Raw genomic sequence first — 18,500 nt, 5'->3', positions numbered from 1 at the left:
TTCACCCCCTGTGTGGGTGGCACAGAGTCTCTAGACATCCAGGGCAAGAGCTGCAGGCTTCTGGGAACTCTTCCTGCTGCTTAGTATTGCTCAGTGGCGATAGTGCAGGAAGCAGGGCAGAGGGCCTGGGGGAATTTCTGTGCAGAAGCCTTTATGGAATGCACCAATTTTCACCCTCCTGCCCACACAAGTCACGTCACATTACAGCTAATGGCCGACTTTAGGCACAAAACAGAACAAAACAAAAACTACCTGGGGAAGGTTTTGTACTTTCGGATAGCCTTGTTTTTGCTGTGTCTCCTGGCTCTGGCCCTGCACGCGTAGCTTCATGGGCTCGGGCTATCTTCCTCCTCATTTTGCTCGTCTGCCCGAACAGAGTGTTCTTGCTTTGGAAAGTTGATACAGCTTGATTTTATTATTTTTTTTATTAAATGGATTTTTCCCCTTTATTTTATTTTTTTAAAGTTTTTAAAAGTTACTTCTTTTTGTACCACTGTGAAATCCAGTTACAAAGTTCTTCACAATTGGGTTTCAGTCATCCAGTGTTCCAACACCCTTCCCTTCACTGGTGTACACTTCCCGCCATCGTGTCCTCAGTTGCCCCTTCCTCACCATCTGCTGCCGTGGCACGTACTTTTGTTTGTTTTTCTCTCTCTTGTTCTCTCTTTCCTTTTGGGCATTACTGTTTGCAATCTAGGTACTTAGAGGTTATCACGTTTACCCCTTTACCTACTGCCAGCACTCAGCTCATGCCCAGAGCGATCCTTTCCAGCTGTCACTGTCATAGCGGACTTCTCCATCCTAACTATCTTCCCCCCATCCACCACTTGTAGCAGGCGTCCAACTTGGGCCAGTCCTCCCGGCCTTTGTCCTTAAAGGGGACAACTCATCTTTGAAGGGAACAAAGACCCACCAAAGCATGAACATTTGTGCTCAGCACCAGAAATTAGACTGTAGTGTTCTAAAATAGAGTAACCTCACACATAGGAACCCCAGACCCAGAAACAAAAACCACTGTCACTGTCATCCTGTTGCTCATCGGTTTGCTCGAGTGGGCACCAGTAACGTCTCTATTATGAGACTTGTTGTTACTGTTTTTTGGCAGAGCCTGGCAAGCTACCAAGAGTATCTCACCCACATGGCAGAACCTTGCAAGCTACCAAAACCCAAAAACACTAAAAAATATCATTTTATCATTTTAGTGAATATCACTTTACTGAATCCAACTTAGTTATAATTTCTTCAAAGTAGCCTGTTGTTGGGCAAAGAGATATTACCGGAGGTAAAGCACTTGCCCTGTATGCTGTCCACTGACCTTGGCATGATTCTCTGCACATTACTCCCCCAGCACCACCAAGGGTCACTCGAGCACAGTCAGTATTAGCCCCCACCATTGCTGGCTGGGGTGTGGTCCTGCCCTACAAACGCCTCTTGTCTTCATTTTTTAAATGTAAAAGGAAATAGCTGTTACTAATGATTAACCCAAGTATACAGCATAAGGGACTGGAGCCATAGCACAGCGGGTAGGGCGTTTGCCTTGCACACGGCTGACCCAACTTCAATTCCTGTCCCTCTCGGAGAACCCAGCAAGCTACCGAAAGTATCCCGACTGCACGGCAGAGCCTGGCAAGCTACCTGAGGCATATTCGATATGCCAAAAACAGTAACAATAAGTCTCACAATGGAGACGTTACTGGTGCCCGCTTGAGCAAATCGATGAACAATGCAGTGCTACAGTGCTATACAGCATAAGACCTTTTTATCTAGCACAAGCTATGCCTCCCAAAAAGAAACATCCCCAAAAGTTTTTAAAGTCTTGAAGTCATTACCAAGTATTGCAATTCAGCTAAAGATTTCTGAGGATGGACAGAGTGAGAGCACCACCCACACACAACCTGAGGCGGGGTGTGTGTGTGTGTGCGGTCAGCGTTTGGGGGAGCAAAGAGCCAATATGTACCACGGGTGGCTCACACTCGCCTGTGGCTCAATTAACACAAATTGCAGGGCCAGCATCAAGGTGTTAATAAGAAAGTCCCCGGGTTCCAAAGTGTAGATTCTGGTCAGCAGCTGCAATTCCAACTCCTGGACTCAACATTTTTGGCCCTACTTTGTTTACTGCTCACTTATTTCCCTAGACCTTTCCCAACACATTTTTTTTTTTACCAGCCTGGGAAAGGAACTCCCTCCTCTTTGTTGCTCTGGAAGCTTCCTGTCGGGGTGATTGGACTCTGGCTACATATATACCAAAATGACTGTGGCATTAATTTCCTTGGAGAGCACACTGGCACCGGAGACTACCAATATCTGCCACCCTGCAGTCATTCGTTTCACGTGGCTCTGGACAGGAACGAGAGCAATGAAGGCTGGCTGGGGAAACAGACCCTGGGAACCAGAATGGTTTTCAAACGGGAGGTTGTGGAGGACGCTGCTGCAGGCAAGGTCCCTTGTGCCCCCCAGACCTTTCCTTTCGAGGCCAATCAAGGCAACGATCTCTAATGGATGCCCCATTAGGGGAGACCTACATCCCCCAGCTCTGTGGATTCAGACACTGGTAATTAAGTTGTGAGCCAGCAAGTACATTATCTGCAATCAAACATGTCCCCGCGTGGTGATTAGCACAGCGAACATGTGACCTTATTGTCTCAGCCAAAGGATGATTATATAACCGTCTCTCGCCCTCAGACATTGTGGTCATTTGCCCGTTTCTGATCCCCGTAAATAAGCCGAAGTCACTTGCCATGGTGTGGGAATCGGAGTTTTCTTTTGAGGACAACTGTCTTCCTCGGGAGGTTGGATGCCTTTGAGTCCATCCTGACGTTTCCTGGGAAAAGTGCCCCGAATCACATGACTTGACTGCAAGGCAGATACAGTGAAGGACGTCACACTTCTAAACTTCACGGCTTTGGTGGTGTTGTATAAGAGGGAGTGAAGAGGAGAGCACGCAGGAGGGAAGGAGAAAGGGAGAGAGAATGCGGCGAGAGGGAAGGAAAGACCGTTGGCACCTAGAGCTCCAGGGCCGGGTGTGCATGTCCCTGCATCTGCAGCTCCCCGCGAGGGCTGGCTGTGCAGGGCAGAGCCGTCTGTTTCAGGCACAATGACCATCATCAGCTATTTTCTTCTGAAGGGTAAGCAGGAGGCGCGTGAGCTTCCAAGTACATGCGGCAAAGCCAAGTGTGGACTAAAAGATAATCTGGCTCGGGGTGAACGGAGACATCTAAATGTCACCGTGCCTTGATGCACATGTGACCTGGAACTGCCTGGGGTGACTCAGGCACCAGGCTTTTCTTAATCCCTTATTTGCTCTCTTTACTCCGGTGAGTTTAACACGACTGGCTGCAGCACCGGAGTGCCTCAGAGCTGCCCTCCCTCCCGCTTTCGGCCTGTGGCACCGGGCTTGAGCAGGCAGGCTGAAGTTTGCTCTCCAAACACACATCAGCGGCGCTGAAATCCCGGCAGCGCTAATGCGAAGCGTAACCAACACTTGATGTGGCAGCCTAGGCTTTCAAAACGATGCCTACCATCAAATCGAAAGTCACCAAGTCTCCATCCAGCACCCCAGCAGGCACTATTGGAGGCAAGAACATGACATTTATCCTTACAGTCCTTTTGTCAACATACTTCTAAAGTCAAATTTGAATAAGTATGTTTGGGGGCTATGCTGACCGCCACATTGGACATTGGAGAGCTGTAATATAGGAGGAGAGGAATTACTTATACTGAGTAATTACTTATGTGGAGGAGAATTACTTATGCTAATTTCAATAGAATCTATACACTTAGTGATGTTTCAAATCACTTGACTTCATTTATTCCCTTTCCCCTAAATCCAGATTCCTCAAAATTCTTTCCCTCCCCCCATTTTTTGTCCATTTCTGGCTGTGCTCAGGAGACCATATGGGATGCTAGGGATCAAACCTGGGTCAGCCGTGTGCAAGGCAAGCGCCCTACCCTCTCTATTCTCATTCAGGCCCCGGATTCCTCAAAATTCTAAATTGTGATTTAAGCTAATGTCCAGGCAAGGAAGCACATCAAAGGAAGCACTTGCTTTTGATCAGTTCTCTCTTGTTTTTATTTCCCCCAGTAGCAGACTCTGAGACAAGGACTCACGTAAATGTAGCTTGTTTGGCCAAGGAGGGAAATGCCAGTTGGGACTGGGGAGGCGAGATAAGACCAGGAGGCTGCTGAAGAGGGAAACCATGAAGCCAGTTATAAGGACGGGTCATCATAGCTTAATCCTGCAGCATACTGCAGAATCCTTTGGGAATCCGAAGAGGACACATGTTCCAGATGATCCCAGCTCAGTGTGAGGGACTTGGGCCACTTGTGGGGGCACTTGTGCTCTAACACTCATTCATTGATTGAAGGCTGCCTGCTGTACCAGCAGGGAAAGTACGCTCTACATACTTATAGGTCAAGGAATGTTCCCACAGAGAAATGCAGTGATTGACAGGGCTGGAAGTCGTGTCATGTAGGGGTCAAAGGAATGTGGGTGAGATATAAGGTGCCTTAGAGCTTCTGTGAATAAATGGCAAAAAAAAATCTTTAAAAAAATTGGGAAGGCTGCCGCCAAGATGTGATCCCGGGGGCCTCACGTGTGTGCGGCCTCTCCGCAGCTGCGCGAGCGTGACTCCAGACGCCAGCTAAATTTTTCGGCATGGGCAGCTCCTCGCAGAATGTCTCCAGACTGAGAACTAAGCCTTGGCCCCATGCCCGCCCAGGAGGGGAAAGGTATTTCTCTCTTTCCCTCTTCCTTGCCCGGGGTGAAGGGCGTGGTGACCACCATATTATGACGACCACAGATGGGGTTTACAAGCTTGCAATGATCCAATATCTGGAAGAAATCTTCCTGGACTTAGTTGCTAAAGTACAGAAATCCAAAACCTATCCAAACCATATCTCTTCACAATAGGTCTGACTCCTAACAATAATAGTGAGGTTTGTGTTGAAATATTGAATGTAACCAAAGTAAATAGAAAATAAAGTGAAATTTATCAGTTACCAGGAGGGTGGGGGGGGGGCGGGACGGGAGGTGTACTGTGTTTTTTTTTTTTTGGGTGGTGGGATCTGGGCACTGGTCGAGGGATGGTTGTTTCAGCATTGTATAACTGAGACTTAAGCCTGAAAGCATTGTAATTTTCCACATGGTGATTCAATAAAATAAAATTCTTAAAAAAAACTGGGAGGGGGCACAGTGCTCAGGGCATATTCCTGGCTCTGCATTCGGGGTTCACTCCTGATGGGCTCAGGAGAACCATATGGGGTGCCGGGGATCAAATCCAGGTCAGCTGTATGCAAGGCAAGTGCTCTATCCACGTACTCTCACTCCAGCGCTCCCAAACAATAAGATTCTTTTTTTTCATGTTTCTTAATTTTAATTTTTTTAAAAATTTTATCACCATGTGGAAAGTTACAGAGTTCTCAGGTTTATGTCTCAGTTATACCGTATTCAAACACCATCCCTTCACCAGTGCCCATATTCCACCACCAAAATCCCCGGTATACCCCCCGCCCCCCACCCCAACTGTATAACTGATGAACCTCACTTTATTTTCTCTTCACCTTGATTACGTTCCATATTTCAACACAAAACTCACTATTGTTGTGGGAGTTATATCCCCAAACAAGATAACCCTAATAAGGAGGCATTTGATAATTAGTTTTCCATTCAAAGATTGTATGTTTTCAGGTTTTAGAAAAGGTGTGCTGGCGGCACCTCCTCCTTCCGGCCCCCCGGTGTTGCTGGCCCCGATTCGGGTCCGGAGCATTGTCCGGGCCGTGTTGCTCACCAGAATGCCTGCTGCTTCTCTGTGGATTGTGGCATCAAGATGGCGCCGAGGGTGGGTCGAGGGCGTGACTTCCGGCGGCCGGGACCACTTGGAGTTTTGGGCTGGAGCCGCCCCACTCCAGTGGCCCCCGCGGCTCGGATCTGTCCCAGTCCCGAATCCTGGAGCCGTGTTAGTTGCTGCTCAGTGTCGCCAGGGTTCCATCTGGAGAAGGTGTGCTGGCGGCACCTCCTCCCTCCGGCCCCCCAGTGTTGCTGGCCCCGATTCGGGTCCGGAGCATTGTCCGGGCCGCGTTGCTCACCAGAATGCCTGCCGCTTTTCTCCAAACACTAAAATTCTTAACATAGTAGAGGAGACACATTTTCACATGAAGCTGCCAACTGGCAAAATAAACATAATTGCTTTCATTCAGGAAGAGAATTCTCTGGTGTGCTCCTGCAGAAAGGAAGTGAGGGACAACCTCTCCTGTTTGCAATCACTGGGGTTACACATGTGCCTGAGTATGATGTTTGCACATTTTCAGTGTTGCTGTTTCCAACGGGGTTGGGGGTAGGGGGTGTCACATATCAGGTTTCGACGTTTGTACTCTCCTCTCCGTCTCAGTGAAAAAAAAGGTTCCATTTATTTAGTTGAGGCATTTGCACAGGTGCTTTTGGAGGGGTCACATTCTTTAGTTGTGGTGCTCACATAACTTTCTGATGGCAGCACCAGCCAGAGGGATGTCTCGGTGCATACAAACATGTTCAAACAAGGGTCACTCTTCCTGAGCATGGTGTTCACACACATCACCTAGCTTGTGGTGCTTGCACACACCTGGCTGTTATGTGGCTGGAAACTGCCTGTGACACTGGGGATCCGTGACAGCAGACGTGCCATGAACAAACAGTAGAGATGGCAGAATTGTGCTCAATGCATATGGTTGAAATCCCGATCTTATGCTTGAGCAGGCTTCTGAGTGCAAGCTATTCCCTGTGTCCCATAATATCTACTGTATAGGGAAGTGGTACCCATGTATTTTTTATTTTTGAATTTTATTTTCATAAAGTTGTTTACATTAATTGATTACATTCAGTATTTCAACACCAATCCCACCACCATTACACCTTCCCACCACCATTATTCAGAATTTTCCCACCACCCTTCAAGCTGGCCTGCCACAGGCAGATTCTAGATATTTATTTTCTATTGATTATTATGAATATCATGAGAGGTCGCATGACCGAGAAAGCGGCCACGGGCTCATGGAATTCTAAATATGTAAATGAGTGTGGTGCAGAGACATCTCTGTAGGGAACTAATCCATTTTGAGATTCATTTGTGAGTCTCTGGATCAAGGATGGTGGTGCCCTTAAATATCGTCCAGAGGCAGTTTGTGGGCGTGACAGCCAGGACCCAAGGGGGCAGGAAAACATGTATTTTTTTCTCCTATAACCTTACCCATTTTGAGCATTGATGGTAAAGACAATTAAAAAATCAGAAATCCTATAGTACATTCCATGTCAATTACCTTCAGAAACACTCCCTTTCCTGCATACTTTCCAAACTACATCTTTATCATAATGATAAAGAGATGGAACCAGGGAGACATACTATCTGTAGTAAAGAAACATATAAATATGGAAATATATCTCTATAGGCATAGATAATGCAATATGATTCATGGCACTTGCTCTCCCTCTCTAATCAATGTACAAGATTATCACTCTGAAGACTTGGTTTTACTTTTTAGATAAATGTGTCCCTAGAAAGTTGATTAGACCCGGATTTCTCTTCTCTAAAAGCTGCACATTTTCATTTATTAGGATTTTTTGAAAGCTGCAATAAAATTTACTCATGCTTAAACTCCATGGCCCAAAAGCACCCTAGACATTCTGTCACTCTTGTTTATGGAAGTCACTGCAAAACTGTACATGACTTGAGGCTTAAGTATCAGTTCAATGAGAAAGCACTCTTGAATAAATTGATAAAAAGAGCAAAATAGAAAGAGGACTTGAACATAATGTGTAATCGATATCAATGATTTGGTAGCTTGCAAGGCTCTGCAGTGTAAATGGCAAATGAGTTAACAGCATCAAGAATGAATAGGAAGTGAAAGCATCGGCGATGGAAATGTGGCTGAGAATACCATTATTCGATGCCCTGGGAAGACCTGAGACGGAAAACTGGCAAGTCATTTCTGTTGATTGGTGCCCATGTCACAGAGATTTGGGAGTGATGGCAGTATAGAAAAAAGAGAAAGCAATTTTACCACTGTAAAATGTTAAAATGTCTTGAAAATCGTCGGGCGGGGGGGGGGGGACGTTCATTCTCCCTCCCTCAGCAATAAAACTTCTAAATCTTAACTCACTACATAGTCACTCGTCTTGCAGTTGATAGTGCCCTGTGACTTAGTCATGGTTGAGGGTCGTTAAACTAAAGAAGCATTTATAATTTTTTGTAAGAATCCTGAAAGGAGATGTTTCTTCTTTCTTCCCTTTTCTCCCTATTTAGCTGCAATGCAGATGTAATGGCTAGAGCAGCAGTGGCTATCTCGTACCAGGAGGAAGAACCTGTGTGTGGATAGGACCTCAGACTTATAGAACCACCATATTAGACTTGAATGCCTACATTTCCAAGGGAGGATGATAAAACTACTTCCTTGTTCTTTATGAGTTTTGTGATTCAGAACTAGAGCTTATTTTGGCCAATATCTCTATCTTCTAACACATTTTATTTTCAACCACACCTTTCTCCTACTCTTTCCCACACTTATTTCATCAGCACTTTCATTGAATGAGTGAAATATCCAATATCCTCCAAGGTAAGGTTCAGAATTTACTACTGCAACCAGAAACCTTGATTCATATAGAAATTGATGCCTGCGCATGAATTCCAACAGATCGCCTTAAGGACATGGAAGCTCTCTCAAGGAGTTATTTGTCCTACCTGGGACAAATAACTCCAACTCCTAGTTGGAGTCAAATCCAGTGTTACAGGTGTGACTCTGGCAGTCACTGGCAAACCAACAAAGTAAATAAGCATCTAAGGTCGCCTGAAATAACACACTCACTAAAGACCTATTCCTCCTTGAACTACCATTGGCTTCACAAGAGTGAAATGATGAGTCATGAGTTGGAACCATTTATCTCGTGTAAGAGAGAGGAGCCAACTAGCTATAGGCCTCCATCTTGTCACATCTCCTATCTTCTCCCAATACATATCCGTTCCCCCTTATATTCCTTAAGACCACCAAGATTTGGGCTGGGAAGAGCGTACAATGGGTAAGGCACTCGCCTTGCATATGGCCAACCCCGCTTGGTTCCTGGCGCTCCATATGATCCACCAGCATTGCCAAGAATGACCCCTGGGAACAGAGCTAGGAGTAATATCTTAAGACAGATGGGTATGACCCCAAAGCAATAGCAAAAAAATCACCAGGACCTATTTCACTTCCTCCTAAATTCCTCTCGTTCTTCCCTAGGCCGGACCACCATGCCACCTCATCTTCTGTGCCTCATATGTGATTTCTGCCTATGTTTCTCAGGAAGTGACTTCACTAAATGCTAATTCTCATGGTTCTCACTCTGGAGTCTAATTCCTCACTCTGGAGTCGAATCAGAAGGATCTCATGGCCAAACATCAAGTTACCCTAGAAGAAGGCTTACGTGTTAAAACTAATTGCAAATAGTTTGCTTGTAATAAGCAAATATCTTAGGAATGTATATGGGAAATAAGGGTGCAAAACTCCAAATTAAAAAACTCAATTTTGGGGCTGGAGTGGTAGCACAGCGGGTAAGGCATTTGCCTTGCAAGTGGCCGACCCAGGTTCGATTCCCAGCATCCCATATATGGTCCCCTGAGCACCGCCAAGGGTGATTCCTGAGTGCAGAGCCAGGAGTAACCACTGTGCATTGCCAGGTGTGACCCAAAAAGCAAAAACAAAACAAAAACCAAAAACCAAAAAAACCCTTAATTTTATATTGGGCTGACCCAATCAATATGGGTCCACTTACTAGAGATTTTAGATCCAGTAGCCCAGCTCAAATGACTTAACATCATTCTAAGACTTTACTTGATTGTTTTATGAAAACCTGGGCTCATTTGTGGGTCACTCTGTTTACTTATTTATTTATCTATTTATTGACATTTTATTTGGGGGGACTTTTGAGGACATATCCTGTGGTGCTCAGGACTTACTCCTAGATCTGAGTTGAATCATAGACTTGTTTCCACTAACAGTGTTGCAATAACACCCCCCAAAAAGCAGTTCCTTCACCATGACCTTGAGAAATAAATTGGTGAGGAGAGTACTTTTACTGAAAGGGGAGATTGTATGGAAGTGAGATTAGTGATGTCAATGTGCTAAAAAAATCTCAAGATGATAAAGGCTGGGGTTACTAAGTTTCCTCAGTGATTTGATCATGACTACCAGCACGAAAATCAGAAGATATGAGTCACAGAGATCTTTGGTGGAAGTGGAAAGACTGTGGAACTCACAGGTCTGAAGTTACTGCATAGCCCAATAACGCCCTATTTGACTTGCACAGCAACAATAGGACTCCAAAGCTGGTTAACAGAGATTAAATCTATGCCAAAAAATAACGTAACCTGGAGGCATCTCTTCTAATTCTAATATTTAAGACACCAGTTTCTAGATCAGAAGTCTTGGAATGAAGATAGGACCTTGCAGAGTCTTTCCCAGTAACTCCTGAATGTATCTATCAGCTGTCATCAGAGAGACTCTATCATTTATTATTGTAAATGCAAACTGAAAAAGGGAACGGTTTACAGTTTGGGGGATTAAGTGGGAAACACTGGCTTCAAGATAATACTAATTTCTGAGGACTGTGGAAGATACATCAAGTGGCCCATTAGTCATATTGGTCAAAGGATAAAGGGAGGGTGGACAGGAGTCTACCATCTGGTAATGCCTATGGGACCCTGGGTTCTGGATGAATAATGCATTATATTCTTGCAAAATGTCTATGAAATAATATACTTTACAAAGTTGGCTCCAAAAATATCTTTCATTCCAATTGTTTTTTAAATTATGGCCATGTGACTTTCAGTGAGAGGTAGACAATTTCTCTAGCTTCTAGAATCTGGGGCTGGTCCTATTACCCGTCTATTGATTTGATCAATAGAAAAAAAGGAAAGTGATTCTGTGCCAGTTCTAATTATAACCCTTAATGGAGTGGGCACTTTTTGCTTCTGGCTTCTGGGAAGCTTTCCACCCATAAGAAGACAGCAGACCTGAGAACATGCTGTGAGCCCAGGTCAATAGGCTATGTCATATGCAGAAGGGAGGCAAGTCTGATTCGACCAATTGATTTAACAAAGTCTTTCCCATGCAGATGATAAGGAAGACAGTTTCTACAACTTGAATGAGCCAAGGTTGAAGTTCCAAGCTTTTGATGAGCATTGAATGAAAGCATGAGACAATATAAAAAGTATAGTGACAAACACTAAGCATAAATGTTCCACAAGATGCCTGTTGCATAAAAAAGCAAATAAAAGAAACAGTTTTGTGGTTAAGTAACAGTGGTATCTTTTTAGTATAATTTGAAACTGGAGAAAGTCAGTGATGCAAAGAGTAGATGATAATTTCTCATGTAGTTCTTATTGTTTGCTTGTAACAAAATAGAAAACATATGATATGGGAACTGATACACCACCAAAGTCATTTTTGTCAATAGATGATTATGTAACATTTAGTAATACTTGGAAACAGCTCAACAAATTGGGTGACATCAGCAGAACTCCTCCAGTCTTAAGTTATTTATTTCGGTGAGTAAGAGTTCTTGTACTAACATCTGTAACTATGGAAAAGCAGGAATAATTTGTTGCTTACCATGTGAGCAATAAATTATAGTCATCAATGAGCATATGAAATAATTTTAAAAATTATTCCCACCTAATTTACTAATAAACACAATTTCAATTTTATTTTCTATGTTTAATGTCTATTTGTATCTCTAATTATTGTGTCAATTATAAACAAATAACTAATTATAATTGTTTGTGATTTGGCAGCCATATGTGGTGGTGTTCAGGGGATATTTCTGGCTCTGTGCTTGGGGGACCATGTGATACTGGGGGTCAGACTCAGGCCTCTCACATGCAAAGTACATACTCAGTTTTTTGAGTTTTCTCTCTAGCTTCTATAATGATAATTTAGTTCTGAAGAACACACTCATATGAACACACATGAACTCACATTTTTGTGTGTCTGCATACAAGTGTGTATTGCCAGAATTGAACCTGGGGCCGCATATATACAAGGCATACACTCTACCACTGAAGCACATCCGCAGTCTAGAAGAATGTACTTTTTAAAATGTTTTATTTTATTAAAGCAGTAATTTACAAAGTTATTCACAATTGAGCTTTAGACATACAATGTTCCAGCATCAATCCCACCACCAGTATAAGCTTGTCTCCATCAGTGTTCTTGGGTTCCCTCTCTCCCTCCCCTCCCTCCCCTTCCCACCAGCCTGCCATCATGACAGGCATCTATTTTAAGGTCAGTTATTAAAGTTTGGGTCTCATGATTTCAGTGTTTTTGACTCTGTGGTTTGGATATTTAACTTTATCATTCCTTAACATCACTGATGTACCTGAATCCCCTTGACCCCTGCCTCCCCCACTGCTTTTCATCTGTCTCTTCTCTCTCTCCCTCCACTCTATGTCTTTCTTTCTCCTCCTTATACTCTGGGTCTAAGGGAGATCTAGACACCCTTAATTTAAACCACCACATTCCTTCCTCCAATTATTCCAAATATCACATATAAGTGATACCATTTTGTGTTTATCCTTCTACAAACGAATATTTCTAACAACTAGTGACGAAATTGTACATTTCACTTGATATATATGTATACTTAACTGAGTAAAATAGAATATAAAATACACATAAAATGATGTAATAATTACTAGCATAAAATCCTATGGGATATAGTATAGTAATTTAAGTCCAACAAGAAAGAAGAAAGATGTAAAGTTTGTTAACTAAGAGCTTGTCTGTATATTTTAAGGTGGATCAAGAAACATACAGTATTTTGTCAACTGTACAGCAGTGTTTCCCAAAGCAAATATTACTACCCCCTTATGGGGCACTAGAATGATCCAGAGGAGCAGTAGTAGCCTTGGATGCAATTGAGGGAGAGCCCTTCGTTCACGTGCAGAAGGTAGATTGACCCACGGGGGCAGAAAATGATTTTGGTTTTGTTTGGGCGCCACACTCCTGGTCTCTGTGCTCAGGGATAACTCATGGCATGGCTTGGGGAACCATATGGGGTATCAGGAATCTAACCCAGACTGGCTGTGTTCAAGACAAATGCCCTACCACTGTACTATCTCTCCAGCCCCTTACTTAATTTTCTTAAATGGGATTAATAGTCCAAATAAGTTTAAGAACCTCTAGTCTAGAATTATTGAAAGACATTGAAAAATTGTTAATAATGTAGATTAAATTTAAAACCATGTTGTATCTTGCTTGGGTAGAGATTAAGGGGGATTATGTGAAGCAAAATATGTCAAAGGGAAGGAACCTGGGGAGACCTGGTGATCTCACAACAATGTGGTATATAGAGAAACAAAGCAAGGGAATGTCTGATAACACTCCCTTGGACCTCGATCACAGAACTGAGGTTATCAAGCAGAGGTGATAGGAAAGGGGGAAGAGGTGACTAGAAGTGATAGCAGGACAGTGGTAGAGAGTCTTGGGCACATCAGAGGTGGTGGAGGGGCAGTAGCTATTTTCACCATAAGCAGAAAGGTACTCACTATGGCACCACGTTACCTCAACTACAATAAAATGAACAAAACAAAGTTGTATCTGTGGCTATGGCATCATGCATAGCATAAAGCTTTGAGGAAATATGCTTTTATTATTTGGAAATTTAACTGATTTAGTAAAGCAGTTATTCATGTCAGTGAAGTTCTGTTATATATCTTCATTTTGTTAAGACTTTTATCTTGTGCATATAAACAAAATTATTATCCAATGTCCATGTCAGAACTACACTTGTTAGTTTAGTAACTTCTTGGCCACAGTGAATAGTAATAAAGCCTTTATTTGTAGTCAAGTTTAATCTAATCATGGACTGCAAGGATAGAGAAAACTAACAATCAATTTGCTATGTGAAATTTATACATTTTTGAATACATTTTTGAATTGGTTATCAGTTGGAAGCTGGAAAATGTATCGTGAGTCGCCCTTGGATGCAATCAACTCTCCAGCCCTCTTGGTGGCATTGAAGGTTCCTGACCAATGCAGGGAGGAATGGAGGAGGATGGTCAGAGATACCTTAGTGGAAACAAGGTCCAGAGCCTCTATCAGACCTTCGGTCTCATGCCTGCAATAAACACCTTTCTATTTTCAGTAATTTTCCTTTCTTTCATTTTCCTTGACATTAAATGTGCAGATATTAGGACACAGAGAAAGTTCCCTGAAGTACCAGGGTCCAGCTCAAAGAAATAACTAATGACATGGTGGGCTATTTATTTTACTTAGGAACAGGCTATGTTCTGGGCTAGAGAGGTGGTACAGTGGGTAGGGGGCTTGGCTTACCCCCTGAACAACCTCTGTTAAATCCTCAGAATCACATATGGTCCCTAAGTCCTGCCAGGAGTGATCCCTGAGTGCAAAGTAGGAGTATATCCTGAGCACCACTGGATGTGGCCCCAAAACATAAATAATCAACAAAGAAACCAAAAATAAGGTATGTTTTCCCTTCCAGCTAGGACCCAGCAACCTTTACCCCAACTTGCTTTACATGAACAGGTCTTTTTTTAAAATCTTTTTTGGGTAACACCCAGCAATGTTCAGGGGTTACTCCTGGCTATGCACTCAGGAATTTCTCCTGGCGGTGCTTGGGAGACCACATGGGATGCCGAGGATTGAACCCGGGTTGGCTGCGTGCAAGGCAGACGCCCTACCCACTGTACTACCGCTCCGGCCCCTATATGAACAGTCCTTACACTTCTGCTTGCTGCTCTGCCATTCCAGGTGAGGCTTGCCTTCAGCTGACATCACTGGACCTAATGCAGAACGGGGAACAGAGCCCCCCGCTAGTTTGGCTAGGTCCCAGTAGCCTTTGCACAGGCCTGTGCCATATTAATAGGGCCACATCACAAACTACGAATTACTCACTGCTTACAGTTATGACTTCCTCTCATTCAGTGAAGAAGGGCAAAGAAGAAAGAGAACAACCTCCGTCTGATCCTCAGCACTTTCCAGTGGCTTTAACTACAAAGACTCACCCTCAGCACAGCAAGAATACTAGAAAACAAGAGGAGAAAACACATAGAAGCCCACCAAATTCAACGACTAAAACAATATCACAAAAGGCACAAAAAGCTGCAACCAGCTCAGTAAATTCAAGCAATGACACCATGATGAGAATGTTCAATGAGCTCAAAGAAAGGGTGGCACAGATGGGCAGCAAAGTACAAGAAAGCATGAGTTGAAATGAGAAAATGACTACAATTAGAAATGGCAGATATGAAGAGCATGGTAGGTGATAAAAAATACCGAATAGAATCTCTGAGTAGCAGAATAACAGAAACTGAGCAAAAGATCAAGGAGCTCCAAGATGAGAAGGAGGAAACCGTTAGGAAACAACACTAGGTGGAAAATAGTCTGAAATGAAGTGAATATGGGATGAATTCAAGAGGAACAATACAAGAATCATCAGAGTCCCTAAAGAACAGGAAGGCAATTTTGATGAAGAAACATTAGTTAAAGAAATCATCTATAAAAATTTCAGAGTTGTGGAATACAGGCACTGAGGTCTAAGACACCCAAGGCTTCTGGTGAAAATAGACTCAACCAGGAAAACTCTAAGACACAGCGTGTACAGAATCACAAAAACCAAAGACAGAGACAGAATATTGAGAGCAGCAAGATCAAAAAAGGAACTTACACCCAAAGGAAAGCCCATAATATGTACAGCTGATCTATCCAATGAGACACTGTAAGGCAGAAAACAATGGAGGGACAGAGTACAAAAACTTAACAAAATAAGCAGGTCATCAAGAATACTCTGTCCAGGTAGATTAGCATTCATATTTGAAGGAATGATACAGAGCTTTATGGACAGGCAACAGCTTAGTGAATTCATAACCTTGAAACCAGTTTTGCAAGAAGCATTTAAAAGGCTTCTTTAAAGGATATCACAAACTTCTCAACATGTGGCATTGAGTATGGCACTCACCAATGAATGTTTGCCCTCTGCTAGATTAAGGGAGGTAGGCTTACTCCTAGCTTGCAAAGTGATTTTACACATTTTCAAAATGTAATTAATGTTCTGTTTAAAAAGAAATAGGATGTGCTACATTTTTGTTTAGAAGTATGAGAAGGCTCATCTTCAGAGATGCTGGGCAGTCCAAAAAGTGGAAGTTTTGTTCACTTGCCCTTTTTCCACATTTAGGGAATGGCTCACAAGTTTAGGTCTTGGAGGGGAGAACAGTCCGGCCTCCTTTGAAGAAAACTAAAATATGTTCCTTTCTTAACCCATGGTACAGTTTTTTTCAGAGTGGGTATGGCATTTGCCTTGCACACAGCTGACCCTGGTTTGATTCCTCCATCCCTCTCGGAGAGCCCAGCAAGCTACCGAGAGTATCCTGCCTGCAAGGCAGAGCTTGGAAATCTACCTGTGGCATATTCAGTATGCCAAAAACTAGTAACAACAAGTCTCACAATGGAAACGTTACTGGTACCCACTCGAGCAAATCAATGAACAATAGGACGACAGTGCTATAGTGCTACATTGCTATCTCTTTAACAGTAAGTCCTTCTATGTGAGATTTTTGGATCTTGAGATAGAAATTCGGAAAAGGGCTGGAATGATAGTACAGTATGTAAGGAATTTACTTTGCACGTTGCTACCCTGGTTTTGATCCCTGGCACCCCATAATATTCCCCAAAGCTGCCAAGAATGATTTTTGAGTGTAAAGCCAGGAATCTCTGAGCACCTCCAAGTGTAACCAAGAAACCAAAAAAAAGGGAAGAAAGAAATTGGGAAGAATTCTTTGTAGTTGCAGCCACAGTGGGCAGTTTCCAGGTAACAGAGTAGGGAGTAAGCATTCTTGGTTCAGAAATGATTTCTTTAAATAAGTACCAGGAGGTTGACTCCATGGCTTCAAGGCTGGCCTCACGTTCCGGGGAAAGGGCAACTCAGAGAAGCGATCACCAACTACATTGTAGTTGAAGGCCATGTGGGAGAAGGGAGTTGCGGGCTGAATGAGGGCTAGAGACTGAGCACAGCGGCCACTCAACACCTTTATTGCAAACCACAACAGCTAATTAGAGAGAGAGAGAACAGAAGGGAATGCCCTGCCACAGTGGCAGGGTGGGGTGGGGGGGAGATGGGATTGGGGAGGGTGGGAGGGACGCTGGGTTTACGGGTGGTGGAGAATGGGCACTGGTGAAGGGATGGGTTCCCGAACTTTGTAAGAGGGAAGTATAAGCACAAAAGTGTATAAATCTGTAACTGTACCCTCACGGTGATTCTCTAATTAAAAATAAATAAATTTAAAAAAAAAGAAATGATTTCTTTAATCGACATTTCCTATAATGTAAGCTGAGCTATGCATCTACCTACTTGGCTTCCACTGTTTCCTGCCCATTTTCAGAATCAGTTCTCCAAATGTCCTGTGCATACTCTGAGCTAGTCAATAAATTATTGCAATACATTCATTTTCTGCAGAAGGTAAGTAAAGTGGGTTTCTGTTGGAGATAATGCAATACCTCTTGAACAAAGCCTTGTAAAAGATCATGCTGTGAATCCACAATGCAGACATTTCTTAAGCCCCAGGCTAGGTGCTAGAAGCTTCTTGCTCAAAAACTGAGTTGAGCTTGAAAGCGGTAGATATGCCTAGATGTTCACTATAACACCCAGGAGAAATGACTGAGGCATCACTCAAAAGTGCTTACTATATAGGTAGGCCTATTATATGAGAAAAATGTCTTGGTTATGGTTAAGCCTCTTTATCCAAATTAGTGCATTTCATTTTGAGCACTCCCCCCACTCCAAATGGTTGTTGCTCTGTATCATATTTTCATGACATGTATGGCCTGGCATAACTGTGACAGCCGTGAATGTGTCACTTTTTGTGTTTGAGGACTTTTTACAAAAGAACCCCATCTAAGCTGTCACCATCACATCTGTCTTTGGCAAGCAAGCAGTCAGGCTGAATGTTCTCGGAACTGAGTTTCTCATCTTGCAAAGTCAATGGCAATTAAAATATTTAGCAATGATGGCATAGCTCAGGATGCACATTGGCAGTTATAGTCACTGTCCTATTGCTGCCTTTAAAAGATCATCATGGTGTTCACAATTTAAAACAACACAGATTTGTCATCTCATCATTCTGTAGATCAGGAATTTTCTTTGGCTTCCCAGTTGCTCTGTTCCAGATCTGAAACCAGTGTGTCAACTGAGAGCTTTTCCAGAGCTCTGAGGAAGAACCAAATGCTGTGCCTATTCAGATGTTGGTAGAATCCAATTCCTTGTGATGATAGGACTGATGGCTTCTTGTCCTTCCTGGCTGTTACCTGGGATCCTTTTTCTGCTCCTTAGGGCTGTCTGCACCCCTCATCACGTTGCCTTCTCCATCTTAACTCTGGTGATGGGACAAAGTTCATCTTGTCCTTCTCTCTGTCTTCTCCTGAAGCATCTCCTCTGCCTCAATCTGGAGAAGGTTCTCTGCTTTTAAGTACTTGTGAGATTAGAC

This window comes from Sorex araneus, chromosome X (genome assembly GCF_027595985.1).
Source record: "Sorex araneus isolate mSorAra2 chromosome X, mSorAra2.pri, whole genome shotgun sequence".
NCBI lineage: Eukaryota > Metazoa > Chordata > Mammalia > Eulipotyphla > Soricidae > Sorex > Sorex araneus.
Note: the sequence above shows the minus strand (reverse complement) of the source record.